Source organism: Cibotium barometz, chromosome 11 (assembly GCF_041138505.1).
Source record: "Cibotium barometz isolate CiBa-2024 chromosome 11, ASM4113850v1, whole genome shotgun sequence".
Taxonomy (NCBI): Eukaryota; Viridiplantae; Streptophyta; class Polypodiopsida; order Cyatheales; family Cibotiaceae; genus Cibotium; species Cibotium barometz.
Window position 1 is genome coordinate 16,695,110 of NC_141056.1, and position 21,258 is coordinate 16,716,367.

General features: G+C 37.7%; 1 pseudogene; it reads right to left on the bottom strand.

The window, feature by feature from the left end:
• Nucleotides 1–921: 921 nt before the first annotated feature.
• Nucleotides 922–2,736, bottom strand: LOC147633833 (3-ketoacyl-CoA synthase 11 pseudogene; annotated as a pseudogene).
• Between the last annotated feature and the right edge of the window lie 18,522 nt (nucleotides 2,737–21,258).

A 21,258-nucleotide genomic window follows, 5' to 3' on the forward strand; every position in this document is an offset into this window, starting at 1 on the left:
GCAATAAATCCATGTAATACTACTTCGAGCATTTAAAACTAGTCTTGTAGTTGAGACACAAAAGTGGCTTCATCCATAAAAGTGACTTAAGACTAATATAAATTTTGAAAAAGTGAAAAGGTTAGGTAACTTAAAATCTATGAAAATCCTCAAAATTATTGTTAACGTGCATCCACCTATAATAAAATTTATTACACCTAGTAACCTTATAATATTGGAATTTTATTTTAAAAATAGCATAAAATGTTAAAATAGCCTTATCTTCTAAAAGGCATCCATAAAAAAGTGTATCTTTTTAGTTGGTAGAATACATTTCGATGAATTTCAATATTACATTTGTAGCATACTTAAAATCTTATAAGGTACCTTCAAAGCATATTTAAAAATGAGAGATTTTTTGCTAATGATGAAGCATGGAAAACTACGTTAATCAAAAAAGGTACTTATTTTATTTTCAACTACTATCTTGTGTTGAGAGTTTTTCACTAGTAGAAATTCCTTTGGAACATTGTACTTAAAGCTTGAGATGAGTTTTAAACAAGATTAAAGTTAATTCTTAGATGCCATATTTTTGGAAGAAAAGAAAAATCTCTTAAGATCCATTTTTATTTTGTATTTTTTGTAGACTATAAATCAATATATGCATGCATAGGATCCATAACACCTTTATTTACATAAGCATGTTGTTGCATATGCATGTGTGCGTGTGACAAAATTGTTCTTTAGAATATTCAAATATCTTTCATACCAAAGTCTTAGTAATTATGTTGAAACATCTAATGTCTAACTGTGAGGTGGTAAAAGTACATGCACAAGCTCCAAAGATGACGACATCTTGTAATTCAATATTGGATACACTGCTTGAAAAAATGTTTTTTCAACTCTTAAAATTAAAGACAATGCATAGGCCTAATCGGGATTTAGACTTGAAAATCACTAGAAATAGTACGATCGCTGGGATTTACAACTAAAATGTGCAAATTTCAACCCTTAAAATTAAAGGCAACAAAGATTTCTAAATTTCAACCGAAAAAAATACACTACTAACCGGGTTATGTGACTACTGATTAGATATAATAACAAGGTTCACGTGAGCTCACTCTAGAGCTCAAAGAGCAAGAAGAGAGAAGCGGTGTTGTTGGACCCTGTTGGACACTACAGTGAACAGTGGAGGTGGGGAGATGGTACATAGACTACTCTATCTTTCTTATGGCGGGAACCCCAACGGGAAAATCATCAACAAAGTCCGACCATACGTTATGGGTGCCTTTAGGCTCTATTGATCTGACGGACCTCCACACGGCGCTGTTGCATTTGAAGCCAGCCCCAAAGCTTATTTGCCACACCCTCGCTCCTTTCTTCACTCTCCCTTTGGCTTCAATGTAAGCGAGCTCGTACCAGGGAGAGCTGCTGGAGGTGTTGCCGAACCTGTAGAGGGTCATCCGAGAAGGCTCCATGTGCCACTGTGTTAAGTTCAGATTCTTCTCCATGCTATCCAGAACAGCTTTACCACCTGCATGGACGCAGAAATGCTCGAATGCAAGCTTGAAGTCAGGGACGTGAGGTTTTATGCTCACGAAACCGAGCTTCCTGATCAAAAAGGCAGCAGCGAAGAGGATTTGTTGTGAAATGGGCAGGACGAGCGGGCCTAGTGTGGTGAGGTGAGCCCTCAGGAGGGTTGCAGCAAATACTTTGAGCTCTTTCGAGAGGGTAACACCCACCTTGCCCTCGGAGTCTTCCTCTTGGAATACGCATTTGTATGCTGCATCATCAGCTCCCATGTGGGTTCTCACACAGTGCATCAGCTCGTACTTTGCACTCCGCCTGGTGGAGCTTCGGTTAGAGAGCAAAACAGCGGCTCCGCCCACGCGGAAGATGCAGTTGGGCAGCAGCTTCGACCTATCGTTCCCCGTGTAGCCGCTCAGTGTGATATTCTCCATGACAATCACCAGCGCTAGGCTGTTTGTTTGCACTTGCAGTAGGCGCTTGGCCAAGTCGATAGAGATGACGCCGGCGCTGCATCCCATGCCCACCAGATTGAAGCTCTGGACGTTCTCCCGCATGCTGTAGTGGTTGATAACGACGGAGCAGAGAGACGGGGAGGGGCCGAAGAGGCTGCAGTTGACAACAAGGATGTCAACATCCTGGGGCTGCAGCCCTGTCTGGGCAAAGAGCTCATCAAGGGCACCGAATATCACCATCCGTGCTTCTTGGCGAGCTCCGCCCATGCTAATGTCAGGGGGTTCCCGCAACACCCCCGGCGGCCAGTAGGTCTCATCACCCAGGCCGGAGCGTTCAAGGACCTTGCGCTGGAAATCCAGGCTCACCTCGCTGAAACTCCCACTTGCACTGGCTTTCCTCATTATCTCGGAAAAGCTGCACTTGCACTCATCCTTGTCGAGAGGTTTATAGCAGCAGAAGTCTAGCAAGTAGACAGGGAAGGGCCTCGACATGAAGTGCACGATGATCCCATACACGAGAACAATAGAGCCCATGAGCACAACGGTGATGACAAGGTCGTTTTGAAGCTCTCGATCCCCAGCTATAGCTGCGTACCTCAGGCTGCCCTTCATCATAGCAGCTGAAACCAGCAGCACGACATACATGCGCGCATGCTGGATTAGGTCAAGGTAATCTACCCTCACATTCACAAGCCTTGACAAGTGAGGAAATCCATGCTTGATCTTCATGACCAATATGGAAGCAACGTCCCTGTGTGGGACTCTTATAAGTGCTCTACCCTCTACAACTAGGTTGCAACTCTTTGGAGCTACCTGTATATAGTACTTTTTTTTTATATTGCGATGTAAATTGATAGTACAAACGAGATGTTGCCCTTGAGTAAGCTAAGTATATTGCATTTAAGAGTAAAGTCTCAATGGACCTAGACTAATTTAAACAATACCAGAAATAAATGAACCTAGTCTAAATGGACCTAGACTAATTTAAACAATAACAGAAATAAATGTTTTTTTGAAGTCTTGGTATAGCTGAAAAAAGTCATAGAAAATATAGCTTGGATGTGCAAAACCATGGTAGAGCAAAGCTAAGGATAAATAACATGATTAAATATAATGAAAGATAATAAGGAGGATATTAAGCTGGCTCAAACCATCAAATGATGTGCACTCCATGGCACAACCCCTAAGACTACACTTTATATGTGAACGTGAACCCTTCACACTTTTTTCACATCACTTTCAACTCTTACTCCCAATTAGAAATAACATTTACACCGATAACCCATACAATATACCTATCATGGATGAAATTTGAAGGCATACCCTAAATTTGAAGGCCATAAATTACTAGCTTAACCTTCAAAATATATATATGTTTATGTGTAAAATTTTGAGAACTTTTCAAGGTAGTGGCCTTCCTTTGCTAAAGCTATAGAAGGTTTAAAGGGCTTTGGTGCCCTATGAAGGCTTCAAATTTCATCATTAATACCGGCCACCATCTCCAAAGAACCATGCTCCTTATCCATCACCACATTTCCAACACTCCCACTTGATGATGGGATTTCTTGATACTCGATGCATACTAGGGCTTATGTTCCAAGCTAATGACTCTCAATAACTTAGAGATTGATATCCATTAGTAAATTAAGGCTTAAATTATCTTAGATCGCATCAAGACATTGTTCACATCATTTGAGTACAAATACTGTTACAAGATAAAGTTTCATGATTGTGTTATTTATATACAGCTTCATCACAAGAATAACAATGTTTATAAAACAAGTTCATATGAGTTCAATATTACCCCTAGAAACCAAAGGGGGTTATTATTTTACTAAGCATCATAATAGAAGTGTGAGTGATCTTTTGTTGTTGACTCATGGCTTATATAGCACTGTGATAAGTATATGGAGACCCGATCACTTCAATCAGTATAGAGGCTATAACTCTCTAATGCAAAAGTGTAGTTTATAGGTAGAAGATTAATATTAAGACAGTACAAGAGGATCATGACATAGTGAGGAAATTTTGGCAATGTTTTCAGAAAAGTAGTCAATTTTTCAAGGAAGAAATGATGGACAATATTGCTAAAGCTTGGAACTAGTAAGACTTTTAAGTTCCTTGCTGAAGCATCACAATTAGAGCAAGGGATTTATACATGTTATAATTAGTGAGACTGTATTTTATGAGGGTTTTCATTGACTTTTTTTAAAAAAAAATTTGGGATGCGTATGATTTTTTGCATTAGGAATTCTACGCCAAAAATTATGAGAAAGTAACACGAGTGTGTAATATTTCAGTATACATCACATAATATAGTGTATGAATGCAAAGGCTTGATTTAAAAATTAGTATTTGACTTCACAACTAATGGTCCTAGACTTATCTTCACGTTAACTAAAACTACACATCCACTATGATTTCTAAATAGAATTTGGAAAGATGTATTTTTCAAATGTTTGTATAGGTGGAAAAACTTAACTTGGATCCCAGCTTGGGGATTTCTCTTTCCTTATCAATCTCAAAGCTTTAAAGCAGTAGTTTCTCTTTCCACTCATTAGGCTTATTCCCCTCACCACTTTAGTTGCGCATGGAAATGTAGGCTTACACGACCACATGATGTTTAATGTGTTATGCGTTTAGGAATAATGTGAAAGAATTAATTTTTGCATCAAACTTATCTCAAGATTCATCTTCTTTGAGACTAAGAATACTTTATAAAACATAGCTTGGATCCCGACTTGGGGATTTCTCTTTCCTCATCTATCATAAAGCTTTAGAGCAATAGTTTCTCTTTCCTCATCTATCATAAAGCTTTAGAGCAATAGTTTCTCTTTCCTCATCTATCATAAACCTTTAGAGCAATAGTTTCTCTTCCTACTCATGAACCCAGCGATATAATCCTAGTCCCTTTAGCAATTTAAAGCCCTAAAATAGCATTTGGAGGGGCTTGAGAGTTCTTGAAGTAAAGTTTAATGTAGAGGAACTTTCTAGGTTTTGCCTTATGTGCCGCAATTCAATTCTACTTGCCTTTGCACTCCCATTCCTTTGCAGCTCTTATGGTGTAAGAGGTTTGCTTTGCTTTATTAGTAGCAAATCCTTTCATTCTTCCTATATCTATTGTTGGTCCCAACCTCTTTTTCAGTAGACTAATCCTCCCCCCTTCTCTAATTACACTTTGCCTGATGTTTATAAACTTTCCCCTTACATCTCTTGCATCCACTTATAATTCCTTACACATCAAAGTTTTTGTTGCTTTGGTTTTGGTAGGAAATAAGCTACCTTTGATAAGAAATTATTAATTATATTAATTTTTCTCTTAGAAAAGGTAGCCTTGCCCCTCCCCTCTATTCATCGACTCCAAGACCTACAAGGGGATGTGATCCATGTTTGTAGAAGTGTACTCCACCTCGACCTTTATAGTGTGGGGCACCCATAGTAGCCTCACCGAGGTATAACCTATCTATAGAACAATTTCCACTGTACTGGAGATAAAAATTTATCCTCCATAAACTCTATTAAATTTCAAAGGTGGAAATACCTCTCATCTCAACCGTGCATGTGGCTAGCTCTTAGTGACTCAACTTTTGAGTAAATATTATTCCATAATATATTTTATATGCATATTATCTTTACCTAATTAATTAGTTAGATGCATGTTTGCATAGTAAATACTATAATGATCAATCTATAATCTAAGGTGTTTAAGTGTCAAGATAAAGTTGAATCCATAATATGCTTATTATTTTTATTAACTCTTAATGGTGACTAATTAGATTATTACTATCTATATAATGTGAATAGTTGAAGCTTTTGATTAAAGTAAAATCCATAATTTGTTTAATATTTACTATTGAATACTATAAATTTTTATCTAAACTATCTTAGATGAGCATAGTAATGCAAGAATATATATCTACTACTTTATCACTTGCGTGCACTCAACACCAATAGTCCTTAAAGTCAATAATGCCCTAGCTTTAGATAATAATATGTCTAACTCATCTTGATTCTAAAACTACATACTTGATGCATGTTTATTGCTATATAATCTTGGAATCCATGATTATATAAATGTTGGGCTTGATTTTGTTCCTTTGCCTTTGGTCGTCATGCTTAATCTTTTAGAATTGAGCGAACTTGATATTTTTAATTTGTAATATCATTAGGAGAGAAACCATAATCTTTTATCTCTAAGAAAAATATAGATAGATGCATACATACATACATATATACAACAAAATGCGTAGCATAATTCTCTATAGAGCATGCAAAAACCATGGCACATGAAGATGTAAAATACATATATGGGGTCAAAAGAGTCTTAATAGAGGATGAGATGAATTGATCAAAGGAGGCAGTTGATTGGCTATGCTCAACAAAAACCTTTCGTATCAATTTTGTTGATGTAAACAACTGTAGTTGGGCTTATAGAAACATAGAAATGCCTAATTTATGTGTAATTCATTGGAATGTAGATGTAGATGTGAATGCTTCTACATGTGATGGTATGGGTTATCATACTATGGCCCACCAATCATGGGCCTGAGCTCGAGGGTCAACTTGCTTCTCTTCAAGACCCTCTTTATGTCAATGGGTACGTGTCTCTCTTGATTCAAAGAAAGCTTGATGGCATTGACATGGAGAAAGTTATTGAGTTCTAGAAAGAGTTCTCAAATTTGGTGATTCATAGTTTGCTTGAAACATAGATATGCCTACTTTGTGTGTAATTCATTGGGATGTAGATGTAGGTGTAGATGTGAATGCAGGCTCTACATGTGATGGTATGGGTTATCATAATATGGCCCGGACAACTTGCTGCCCTTCGAGCCTCTCTTTATGTCAATAGGTACGTGTCTCTCTTGATTCAAAGAAAACTTGATGGCATTGACATGGAGAAAGCTATTGAGTTCCATAAAGAGTTCTCAAATTTGGTGATTCATAGTTTTCTTGAAAGGTTTCCCAATAAGGTTCTTATAATAGGGTGCTTAAAAGAATTGGCACCTTGCAAAAAGAAAATAATTGTATCTTGAAATTGAAACATTAGCCTCTTATTACAAAACAAAGTGATGGAAAGTGGAGAGGAGATGGGTCCTCTTGTTGACAAGATACAAGTCAAAAGAGAATACGAACATTTCAAGGCTCAAGCACCTTATGAATGGGATGGACATATCTTGTGAGATACTTGCATACCTATTAGTAGAAATCCAACCAATTGTTCCAAGTATCCAATGTTATTTAGGTCCATATTTCCATGCTTCAATGCTCTAATACAATATCATTATGTCAAAGGGGTTTCAGCATTCAAAACATAATCAAGTCAAAGCTTCAAAATTCTTTGAGTTGAAAGTCCACCTCTTGTTGATTATGATTTCAATGTGCCATGGATATGTGGAGAAGTAGTACAAAAACCAGCTGGCATATCTATGGTGTGAACACACAAGGTATTCTTCTCAAAATTGTGAGACACATTAATAAATCTTGGAAGTGACAGTCTTATTAAACTTACTCTATTTGTTTATATTTATGGTTGATGGGATTCAAGGAGGTTTAATCCATTTTGCTGATAATGGTTAGTTTTGTTTCAAAAGGCTTTTTTTGTTTATGTAAAGTGTGTTTTAAATTAAATCATAGTTGTATTTTTAGCTATGTATAGTTAATCACGGTGAATTTTGTGGTTATATATATTTTTATGGTGCTTACTTTCAAGCTGTTTTGTGTTTTGTGACTCACTATGACTCATAAATATCCACATTGTGTAGAGCTATTGTCACTAAAAAATTAATTTGATAGTATGAAAATCATTGTCTCACTATTGTGTGTAGGGATATTGTCAATCAAAATCATTGTAATGAGAGAAAGACTCTAATATGGTTTGTTTGATTATGCAGACATATCATATCATGAGGCTTCTCTTTGAAATTTTCTCTTATAGAATCAATAGTAATGCTTTGTAAGATTCCTTCCTCTAGCTTTTGAGGTGTGCAGGTGTAAGAACCTCCCCTTCTGATCTTATAATTATTCCCCTCTCTGAAATAAAAGAAAGATCATGTTTTACCCTGTTTTAGCCTAGAGAGAGAAAATGTCTAGAGGGAGGTAATTCAAATTTGAGATATTTTTTGATATAAAAATCCTCCTAGTGTCAAAAATGGTTTCCCTTGAAACAAAAATTCAAAAAGAACTTTCCAATGTGCAATTGGAATTAATTGAAAATAGGTAAAAAGGACCTTAGCCTAAGGGTCCAAATTTTCAGAAATTTTTGGATTATGGTCCAATTAAGGTTCCTATGGACCAATAAGATTAATCCAAATGTAGGGAGGAGATAAATTGAAGAATAAAAAAAAATTCCCAAAAATAAGTAAATACTCACATAAGATGACGAGTTGACTAAGGACAAGGTTTATTAGTTAAAAAAGACGAGATATTTAGAGGAAATGATACATTTTTGACACCTTAGTGTGGGGATCTCCCCTCATGAAGGAGGCGCCTATTTCACATGTGTGGAGGAGTTTTAAACTCATAAATAATGAGATATTTTCATCTCTCCTCTCTCCTCTCTCAACTAGATCCAAAAAGTAAGCTAAACTAACCCAAAAATGGTCAAAATTGACCAAACTGATCTGGAAAATTCTAGAATCAGTTTACTTGGTTAGAGGCTCATTTTTTTCCTATAAATAGAAGCCTCTCCCTTTGTAAAAGGTTAATAGTGTTTATGCACTGTGTTACTCTACTCCTATCCAGAGCCAATTACATTGAATTTTCTTGATAATTCAATTTTTTTTGGCTTAATCCTCTCCAAAGTAATTGGTGGTCACTCTTGATCCAAACAAGAGTAGAACCCTCAATCCCTCAAGCCAAAGGAAAGCTTACAAACTCTATGTAAGCTAAATTCTTCTTACTTTTAAATTTTAAATCTATGGTTTTCTTAATCTTCTTATTTTTTATAGTTGATTAAATTAAATTCTGATGCTATGCCTTGATGAAAAGGCCATCCCCTTCTCTTCCTTACAATTTAGCCTTTCTTTATCCTAGAATGATTAACAAACAAATTGATTAAACTTTTCTTATTGTTTACTCTTTTGAAATTGAAAATTGTGTAGATTAGAGTCCTTTATATCTTATTGGGGTTAATTTAAATAGAAAATAGAATGTTAAAAATTGAGAAATGGTCAGCCATATAAAGGAGGATATGGTAAAAGCTGGTCCTCAACGGATGAGTCCATGGCTCTTTTATATGGATCCGTTGGTTGATCTTGCTAATCTTCAACGGAGATTCCATTTTGATATGTGAATATATTGCCAGTTACTATGAGCTAGGAACTATCGAAAAGGCCCCTGAGTGGACAGGTGGTAAGCGTTCTGGTTACCAATGATGCCATAGGTACACCAATGAAGAAAAAATTAGAAATTAGGATTCATCCGAATATTTTGGAGGATTATGATCAGTGACATTATGGTTTCATTAAATGATTGTTTTAAAGACAGCTGATTCTGTGAAAAAGGCAATTGCATATTGGGTGTGTAAGTGGTGTGACTAATTTTAAGTTTGCATGAATATCCGGCTAGGGAGCCTAGGAACTCTTTTCCCTGGTACCCGAGACAAAACCTAACCAAATTCTTAATTGGATCCCATCACTCTACAGTGGTTGGGCTGTTGGCTAATCCACGAGACTGGATGGGATCAGGCTGGACTGATGGATCCCTAAAATTGAGACTCAATTCTATTATAGTACGATAGATGAAATAAATTTCAGATAAAAATTGTTCTATGGAAAAGAATCAACGGTTGTGCCTCTCAATGAGGAAAAAAGCATTGGTCTCTATGATCCAAGTACAATCTTTTCCTTGATCTGACTAACTTTCGTTATGTCTCTCAATTTCTTACATTTCTTGAGGCTTTGATTGATCCTTCATATGCCATGAAAAGAGAGAGAGAGAGAGAGAGAGAGAGAGAGAGAGAGAGAGAGAGTGCATTAATCAGAATAATGGAGAGGAGAGAGATAAGACAAGTAGAGAATCTCATCTTTCTATATTAGTTAAAATTTTACAAACATTAGACATTAAGGTGCAAAAGGATATAAATTAGGTAATAACGCAATGGTTGAAAATTTCTTGCATATATTATGTGATGTTTTGGTCACTTAGTTAGAGGCGAGAGCCCGTCCCTATAGGAGGAGACTCTATCCCATGTAGTCATCTTGAGAGGAGGAGGAAAAATATCTCTTACAATTTTTCAAACAATAGAAATAGTAGTAATTGGATGAAACTATGGAGAATACAAATTTTTGAAAAAAGATACAAAAAGTAGTAATTGGATGAAACTATGAATAAAATCTTGTTCAAAATTTGCCAAACGGAGGTGAGAAGGATTCATGTGAGGTGGTCCTTTTTTTCATCAACATGTGCCGGGTGCATTTAAACTAAAAACGAGGGGTAGATTTCTGGAGGTGAAGTTTGAACCGTCATTGTTCTGAACGCAGAATTCGGCGCTCGTGGCCGGGCCTCAAATCATGTGCCGTTATTACAGCAATTTACGTGCCGATCAACCGTCGTTTCCCAGCCACCATTTATGAGGTGGTTTATAACATTGAATTCTGAATTCTGAATTAAAAAAATTCTAGTGAGTTCTAGTGAGTTAAGAGCCCCCTGGATTGGGATTTCAACAAGCTATGTCCCATCTACCATTTTATAACATTGAATATTGAATTAAAAAATTCGAGTGTGCATTCAACATTGAGTTAAGAGCCCCCTCGATTGGGATTATTGAAAAAATCCGACGATGAAAGCAAACTCCAGTTGAAATTCTTCATTTTTACTATTCCCATGCCTTACACGTGGCAGATTCGAGAGATGAAAAATTGCATGTGGCAAGTTCAGGAGAGGAAAAAAAAAGCTTTGGCATAGGTTTGGAGAGAGAGAGAGAGAGAGAGAGAGAGAGGGAACTTTCAAAAAGGGAGCAGAGCCACGAGTCATTTACTAGTTCTATTCTAAACAAAAACAAAAAATGCACTTGCTTTTCGAGGCAACGATGCTCTTATCCCCACTAAACCCTTTGGTTTAGCACGATTCTACAATAATAGGGGAGCAATTAAATATACACTATATTAAGATTTTTTTTTAATCAAACCCCCATTAGCTGTGGAGGTACTATGGGGATGCAGCTCTATGACTACCACCATGTTGTAATATATTACTACTGGCAAGACGCGTCTCCGACAGGCTAAGCTAAGCACACCATTAAAAAAGACAACTTCGTGAGGAGACAACCCATCCCCCATCCTCCGGACATGAGAGGTTTGGGTACCATAGAGTAGGCCTTAAATTTGACGACACAGTCAATGAACATCTCTCTCCCTCTCTCTCTCTCTCTCTCTCTCTCTCTCATGTTTATACATGCACACAAATCTCTTTGCATATACATACACACATGCATTCATACTTTAGGAACTAGCACACATATAAACATATATAGCATATATACATGTACACATACATCTACAATGTCTATCCATATGTATTTATGTACACATGCATATATGCCTACATACAAATACACATATTTATGTTTTTGTAAATATACATATATACATTATATATACGCATTCATACCATGATAGATCCAAATGTACCCAATGTAATTAAGTATACATACATGTATATGCATTTTCAACTTATCCTTATGTAAATGCATATATTTGCACGTATATGTGTACATGATACTCATATAGACTACCTATACATATGAACATCTATCTATCTCACATAGACCACCTATACATATGAACAACATTATGTATCTCTAGACATACATAAGTACAAACATAGTATACATGTACCTATACACACACACACTTACTTATTTACACACACAGCTATACCCGTACCTAGTGGCATGACCCGTCCCTAATGGGCAAGAGTATTCTTGCATGCATAAAAACAAAAGGCTCATCATTGGGAGTTAGTAGAGATAAGCCTTATATTTGATACCCATTTTGGGCCTCATGGTCCTCAACTTGCCAACCTATATATATACACACCATACTTGCCATATATATCCATGTAGAAGCTCCTAAAACACTTACATTTCTTCAAATAAAGTACCAAACTTGGCATAAAGATATACATCTAGAATTCCAACCAAAATAGTGTTTACAATCTTAACATACTTGAGCAAGCATTAAAACAATCTTCTGGCCGACTGGATTATCTCTCCCTGGAAGCCTGTACTCCTTGCCTCCATCTGTCCAAAAAATATATTTAAGATAATAACATTAGCTATCACAACATTTAATTTATGCCGAGAAAAAGCAAAAAGAAAAAACCTTACAAAACTCATTCGATGGATCAATACTTGAGATGAATGGCATTTCAATAGGCTTGTAGACAGCAAAGCCGAATATTCTATAATGTCCAGTGTCTATACACCGAAAATCTAACTTATTAGGCTTTCCATAGTCTACAAACATTCATGTACATGAAGCTAATTCGTAATCTTTTGCAATCTTAGCTGATAAATTCCAAGGAGCCCAAAACTATCATTGTAAGTGTCTCGACCATACAAACCTAGCAATAATCTAGGTTCCAAAAAATAAAGATATTCCTTATTGCAAAAAAAAAACAATAAGATTTTTTATTGACATAAAACACAAAAGCTACATAAAAAGCTAGTTTTCATACCGTAATACACATGTGCTCTCTAATAGTTTGATTATTAGAGATGTTGCTTGTCTTTCCCAAAACGGCGGGTCTACAATTGAACATGAAAATTAAATAGATTATGGTAAACAATGATGACTATATTATAGTAATAGCGAACATTAAGAAGGATACCTTCAATATCTTGTCCATCCGTGACCATAAATAAATGTAAATGATCTCATTTCCACATCCATGCTAAGCAATATACCTGTGATATCAAATCAAGCTATCACATCTCCTCTCTCTCTCTCTCTCTCTCTCTCTCTCTCTCTATGGGACGTTCAGTATTTCAAGTAAAGCAAGAAAAATAAATAAAGCCACTATAAATGGAAGCGAGTCAAAAGCTAAACATTTGCTTATCCAAATGTTAAAAAAATCGACATGAACTCACCAAGCCCCTAAAGCCATATCAACAATTTGAACCATCCCTTGAACAATATATGGTTCACTCCATATTGTGCATCTGTATGGTGGCTTTACCTCAATGTTAGCCATTTAATCCACACAATGTAAGAAGATTTATATATATCAATTCAATATTACTAGCAAGGGTAGCGCCATTGTGAGCGATAAATTGAAGGAAAATGTCTATCCAACTCCTATTCAACTTCATGTCTTTACATCACAATAAAATAGTTATTATTTTAAAAGAAACATCAATAAACTTAAAACTTGCATGCACACTTACATAAAGACAACATAAGGTAGCACATGTAACATCTCTACAAGCATTCTCCTTTCAAATGCTTACTTGATTAATACAAAGATATCTAGGAGTGTAGTCACTGCCGTTTGTAGGTTGCAATATCAATAGCTCACTCTCAATCTTTTGGCCATAGATTACATTTACATTCTTCTACATGCCATTTGCAATACCTCTTTATAGACAACATTGGTTGTGTAGACTTGTTTTGAACCTTCTATGCTGCTTTCATGTTCCACAGTATCCTTTACACACACTTTCACTGCATCAGGCAGACGATCTAACACGTGACATAGCAACATACAACTGTCCATGTGTGAATACTTGTGTAACCAAATAAAGTCCCAACACACTCAATGTTTGTCCTTGGGACTTATTTATTAGCATACCAAAAGCTAGCCTCACAAGAAACTGTCTCCTTCTCATGTCAAAAGGCAATTCAAGCATAGTTGGTATGAATGTTATCCTGGGAATAAAGACCCTATCTCCAATGTTTGTACTTGTAATAATTTCTTCTTCTATCACCTTTGAGTGAAATTGCTTGCATATCAGTCTGGTACCATTGCAAATCCCCCATCTCGAGGGTCTAACTTGTGGAGTAGCATGAGAGAAGCATTCATCTTTAGAAGCAAGCAGTGAGGTGGATACCCACCACCTAAATTCAAACTATTCAAGTACTCAATTGGATACATTATTCTATCATTCTCAGATGAAAAAATCGTGTCTACACTGAGGTATTCTCTTTCGGGACCGGGTAATGCACTCAAGGCTAGTTCATTGATCTCATCAACCTCTAGCTTTTGTAGTGCAAGAACAGCACGGTCTTTAAAGAAGCATGCATAGTCCTCCACTCCTTGAACATCTTTGTACACCCATTCAACCAAACTTAAAAGGGAGTTTCCATGGATCAACATTCGTAGTGGAATTACCACTCTACCTTGATTGTTTGGATGGTATAAAGAGCCATCTCCAATTTGTAACATTTGACAAATTCTAGTTCTATACAATCAAATGCACTTTGTCTTACCCGCATGTTTCGAGTGAGCTTTAAAACATTCACATATCTCCAAATATATGACCGGCATAATGTCGCATCAACAATATCCTCACATGATCCCTTTGCCACAACTGGTAAGATTTGCCTGAAGTCACCACCAAAGAGCATAATTTTTCCACCAAACACAATATCACTTTGCATAATGTATTTTAATGTCCTGTCCAATGCTTCATAGGGCATACCGATGCATCATTGGAGCCTAGTCCCAAGTGATCAACCTTGCAAGGTTCAACACCTCAACCAATGGGATATTACCTTTGATACCACATGTGCTAGAAGCATTGAGAACCATTTTGAAATGTGAGTGTGCTGTACGACCATTTGATAGTAATAATGCAACAATTTCGGATGATACACATGCCAAAGCAACTTGATTCTCTCCACGTAATCGAGATAGCAAGGCATTATAAAGATATGTTTTGCCTAATCCACCTGGTTCATCAAGGAAAGAACACCACCATTGTTCAAAGCAACAACCTCAAGCATCTCTTCCATTAGCAAACCATTGTTGGCAGTAGCAACACTTGATCTATCAGGAATAGGCAACCCTTCAAAATCATATAGCCGTTTACCATATTGTTATAAGAGCTCTTACATGTGAAACAAGGCTTGGTCCTTCACTATAGAAATACAAGCACCAACATTAGCACACCCTTTCTACAAGCCATGGAAAAAATCATCTGAAAGTTCTGTGCAGAATTTGCTCCAAAGCTATCCACGAGGGGATATAGGCTCACAAAAAACCAGTATAGTGACAAATAGTTGACGTAGTTGGAATTCTATTTTGTGCAATGTAGCTTCTTGAAGACACATACACCACTCCTCATCACTCTCCAACATTCCTCTGGCTTCACATGTAGCCTTAAAGCAAGGATACAATTGTCCACTTACAGTTACATCCTCAAAAGATTTACAGCCTTTACACACTGTGAGTAACATGCATAGGTAGTATTGCTCACTTGCACTCGGGCTAACATTATACATATGGCCAATCATATTCCCCCTTTTTCTTTTAGTCCATGATAGAAGAGTTGAATTCTAAACCTACTTGCAAGGGAAATCAACAGAGAGGCTACACTTCTTCATTATTTACAACATCATAATTCATCGAATAAGATAGTAAAATGTGTCACTCCGCAACTTGGTTTCTTATAAACCTACTATAAGATAGTAAATGTGTCTCACTCCCCCTAGGTGTAAGTGCAACTTGGATTCTTATAAACCAACTATACAAAACATACGGGATAATGTATACTACAAAAGTTAGCGCACATACACCATCATACATGAAATTCAAATCACAACCCCACATAACCTTTTATTACACTTTAAGCAATAAACATGTAAGGGCACACACACACTTCTCTCAATGGGTGTATGTGTGTGTGTGTGTATGAGAGAGAGAGAGAGAGAGAGAGAGAGAGAGAGAGAGAGAGAGAACTTCTTCATTATTTACATGTGAGTCCTTATCCTTTCCTTGGTGTGTGTGGGTGTGTGTGTGTGTGTGGGAGAGAGAGAGAGAGAGAGAGAGAGAGAGAGAGAGAGAGAACACTTCTTCATTATTTATAACATCATAATTCATTGAATAAGATAGTAAAATGTTTTTCACTCCCCCTAGCTATAAGTGTAACTTGGATTCTTATAAATTTTACTATGAGATAGTTAAATGTGTCTCACTACAACATATGGCTTAATGTATACTACAAAGTGAAATCACATACAAATCACAACCCCACATAACCTTTTATTGCACTTTAAAGGCAACAAACATGCAAGGGCACACACACACACACCACCTACTACTATAATCATTTGAAGATTACATGATTTAGAAATAAATAAACAATACTTAGGTGATATTGAAGATCACCACTCTCTCTCTCTCTCTCTCTCTCTCTCTCTCTCTCTCTCTCTCTCTCTCTCTCTCTCTCTCTCTCTCTCTCTCACACACACACACACACACACACATACACACACACGTGCGCGCATTTATCAATCTCTCTCTCTCTCTCTCTCTCTCTCTCTCTCTCTCTCTCTCTCTCTCTCTCTCTCTCTCTCTCTCTCACACACACACACACACACACACATACACACACACGTGCGCGCATTTATCAATCTCTCTCTCTCTCTCTCTCTCTCTCTCTCTCTCTCTCTCTCTCTCTCTCTCTCTCTCTCTCTCTCTCTCTCTCTCTCTCTCTCTCTCTCTCTCTCTCTCTTAATTTGGACAAGGTGTCCATCAGCGTCTACATATGAGATGTACAAAATAGCCTTAGGTAACTACTGTCGATCTTTAAAGCTATCATCGCTCATGCATAAGCTAAATGAATAGTAATGTAAAGTCCCGAGCTAAGAAAACTTCTTAGAGCCGACACCAGCTAGAACACATGATACAAAGGTGCCAAGGTGTACTCTGCAGTCCACGAGAATCCCTTGCGGTAGAAAGTGGCACAGTATATTATTGGAAAAGTGTACATGCACACAGTATATTATCGTGAAGTAAGCTCTCATGTAGTAATGCTTGCAGAAGGTTGCAGCTCTCTCTCTCTCTCTCTCTCTCTCTCTCTCTCTCTCTCTCTCTCTCTCTCTCTCTCACACACACACACACACATGCACACACACACACACACACCCACCTAATAAATTACTGCATACACGTCCCCAAAAGTTTCTTGCTGCATGTGCATCTCTCTCTCTCTCTCTCTCTCTCTCTCTCTCTCTCTCTCTCTCTCTCTCTCTCTTCTCCTCTCTCTCTCTAACCAAAAAGTCAAGTTTGGAAGATTTCAAGGCAAATCAAAACATGACCCTGATTGCCATGTCGCGTAATTTGAGACACGATGGCAGGCTAGCGGATTTGATGGAGTGTATGGTGATGTGGAAAAACAGCATCAGTTTGAGGCAACACTGGAAGGTAAGGCAATGGAACAGTTTAGTAACTTTGGTCCTGGTCATTTTGCACATTATAATGCTTTGAAGACTGCATTCTTGGGGAGGTTTTGGAAAGAAAAGACTCCCAATGATGTCTTGGTCAAGATTAAAGAACTTAAATAGAATGATATGTTGGTGGAAGACTATGCACAAAAGTTCAGACAGCTCATGAACAAGTTGGTGGGTAGAGAAAGATCGACTGATAAGATGTTAGCAGGATATTTTCTAACAGGATTAAGAAAGGATTTGAAGAATGCAATTGCTGGAGTCAACATTGCAGGTGATTTGGATGAGTTGGTGGTCAGCAAGAGTTGAGAAGAGATTAGGGGTTAAATCCCCTAAGAAGGATAAGAAGAAGAAGAAGAAATCAAAATCTAATTCAGATAGTGAGACAGACAATGAATCAGATGAAGATTCATATGGGAATTCTAGTTCTAATGAATCAGAGGACTCGGATGTAGATTCAGAAGATGAGGGAGGACTGAAAGAAGAAGAAGAAATCTAAAATCAAGAAGAAGGAAAAGAAGAATCTAAGAAGAAGGCCAATGACCCAGAAATGGAGAAGCTCATTACAAAAAGGATCAAGGAGTTGGGCTTAATAGCAGGGAGTTTTAAAAAACCTTTTTGTCAAATATGTGAAAGAACAGGGCATAATACATCAGGTTGTTGGTATAACCCTAACTTTAGGGGTACATTTCCAGAAAGAGGGAGGCAGAATGTGCAAGGGAATCAACCTGCAGCAAATCGGACTACTGCAGAGTCACCTGCGGATAACCAGAATTGGTATCAACAGGGGAATTGGGGACCACAATACAACAACTGGAGGCCACTTAGGTATGATAATTTTTTACCAACAAGGAGTCTAGGGAGTTAGAATTTCTGACCACCTCAATGGGGAGTAAATTGGGGGAAACCAGGGACCAAATCCACCTAGGCCACCACCACTCCAGCCCCCAAGGTAGGATGCCCGGTCTGCACCTCAAGCAAATGTGATTATAGTTGAGGCTGTTGAAATTTTGGGGAATAAGGAGGATCAGCAGGCGAAAGTTTTGCAAATAGTATGTGATTGTTCTAGATGTGTGATGGCAGAGAGTATCTCTGATTAGAATTCCATAGCAGATGCAATGGCAGTCACCAGATTGAAGTCGAAGCTGAAATCCCCTTTAGACTCGACTCAACAGAGGGATATCTGAGAGCAGGTGGCTGAGAAGATTCAAGATGTTTAGAAGGTGGTGGACAAGAAGAAATCTGTGAAATGGGCAAATCAGTAGAAAGAAACTACAGAGGCAGATCCATTCTTTGATGCAAACTCCGATTAATATCACTTTGGATCAGCTATTGAGCCTGAGAGAAGGTGCTAAGAGCAGTAAAGATTCTAGGGAAACTCTTGAGGAGTTGATGCAAACTCCGATTAATATCACTTTGGATCAGCTATTGAGCCTGAGAGAAGGTGCTAAGAGCAGTAAAGATTCTAGGGAAAGTCAAGGAGCATTTGGAGGGAATGGTTCAATCTGAAGTCTGCACAATGGATGTAAATGATGTTGATTTCAGTATTTCGACTATCAAATTGGAATTCAAGGGCAAGATGTTCTCAAGAGTTCTGTTAGATAGAGGCTCTTGAGGTTAATATATTACATGAATTAGAATTTTTGAAGCTGACAGGAGTGGAGTTGGAACAACGTGCACCTTTCCAAGTGAAGATGGCAGATCAGAGGAGAGTCTAGCCTATTGGTTTGCTAAAAAAATAGGAGGTAATTGTTTTTGGATTGCCTTTTAGTGTTAACTTTATGGTTGTCAAATTGGCGGATACAAGGGGAGCCTATCCTATGTTGTTAGGAAGGACGTGGTTTGGATCAACAAAGTTGAAGCAGGATTGGGAGACGGATGAAGAAGTTTTGGGGAAAGGGAGAAAGACTGTGAAGGTTGGTAGGAATAATAAGGTGGTCCTACATCAGAAGGTGAAACCTTTGTGTGCTCAAACAATCAGCTTGGCCACAGATGTTACAGATGATGAGGAAAAGTTTTTACAGGAAAACCCGACAGTTGTACCAGTATTTGAAGTGGATGTAGCAAGTATTATGGACAAATATTGGTATACTGGATAGATGCAGAATGGCTATCATCATGTGCAGGCCTGATGAGTTGAAGGGTGAAGTGGAGATAGTTACGAAAGAGGAAGGGTCATCACAGATTTTGGAAATTCAAAGCAAAGAATCTGAGCAGAGTGCAGAGGAAGCCATTAAGAAGGCAGTGGCTCAGTATGAGCACACCATGTATAAAATATCAAGGGTTATAGAGGATGATTTGCAAGATCTGAATTTGGGGATTGAGGATCATCCAAAGATAGTCAAAGTTAGTGTACATTTGGAGGAGGATTTTATGGAGGAGTTGAAGAAGCTACAGGAATTTATTGATGTGTTTGCTTGGGATTATGCAGACATGAAGGGGATGGATCCAGCATTCTATAAACATCAGATCAATTTGAAGGAGGATGCGGTTCCGATAGTGCAACAGAGATACAGGATGAATCCGAATCATGCAAAATAGGTAAAGGAGGAGTTGGATAAGCTGCTGAGAGTTGGTTTTATTAAACATGTTGATCAGGTGGAATGGTTATCACCGATTGTGGTGGTTCCAAAGAAGTCAGGGGAACTCAAAATTTGTGTGGATTATAGAAAGCTGAATGTAGCTACTATTACAGATCCATTTCCTTTACCTTTTATGGAAACGCTACTAGATGATGTAGCAGGACACGAGATGTACAGCTTTCTTGATGGATTTTTAGGATACAATCAGATTAGTATGGCGGAAGAGGATATGGATAAAACAGCTTTTATCACAGAATGGGGGGCATTTGTATACACAGTTATGAGTTTTGGGCCTCCATCATTTTCAAAGGCAACTTTTAAAACATTTGAGCCTTGCTTTTGACAGAGTTCATGAGGATTTTCATGGATGATTTTTTTGTTTTTGGAAAGAAGTGTTTACATTTGGGGCACTTGAGGAAGTGTTTTTAGAGGTGTCGGATGTTCAGAATGTCATTAAATCCATTCAAATGTGCTATTGCAGTCAGAAGAAGAAAACTGCTTGGGCATATTATTTCTGCTAAAGGGATGTCTATTGATGCCGAGAAGATTGCAGTAATTCAGAAGGCTATACAGCCTACAAATCTGAAGGCTCTCATGAGGTTCATTGGTCAAATTAAGTGGCACAACCGATTTCTGAGATACTTGGCTAATGTGTGTGCACCACTGTCACATCTGACCAAGAAGGATATTGAATATGTATGGGGGGAAGCATAGGAGAAGGCATTTCAAATTTTGAAGAAGATGCTGGTGGTTGCTCTAATTATGCAGCCTTCGGATTGGGATCTTCCATTTCATGTTTTTGTTGATGCATCTGATATAGCGGTTGGTGTAGTTCTGATGCAAGAGAAGTAGAAGGGGTGGTTCTCAGACCTATTTACTATGCCAATAGGATGTTGTCTGCAGGTGAGTAGAATTATATAGTGATAGAAAGGGAAGCACTCAGAATGGTATATGCTTTGCAGAAATTCAAACATTAACCTGTTGAGAAATAAGGTAATATTTCATGTTGATCATCAGGCTTTGATATATCTTATCAAGAAACCTTAGTTGATTGGCAGGCTAGCTAGGTGGATGTTACTACTACAGGAGTTTGACTATACAATCACAGAAAAGCAGCATGCCATAGCGGATTCTTTGAGCCGTATTGAGCATGGACAGGAGTTTCAAATCAGTTGCCAGATGCTACTATTTATGAGGTAAGGGGTTTACCATCACTAAGTTGGTATGATCAGATGCTTGGTTTTCTTACAGACGGAGTACTCCCAGAGCATTTTTCTGTGGATCAAAAGAAGAAGTTTGCCTTGCGGAGTAAACCTTATTTGGTGA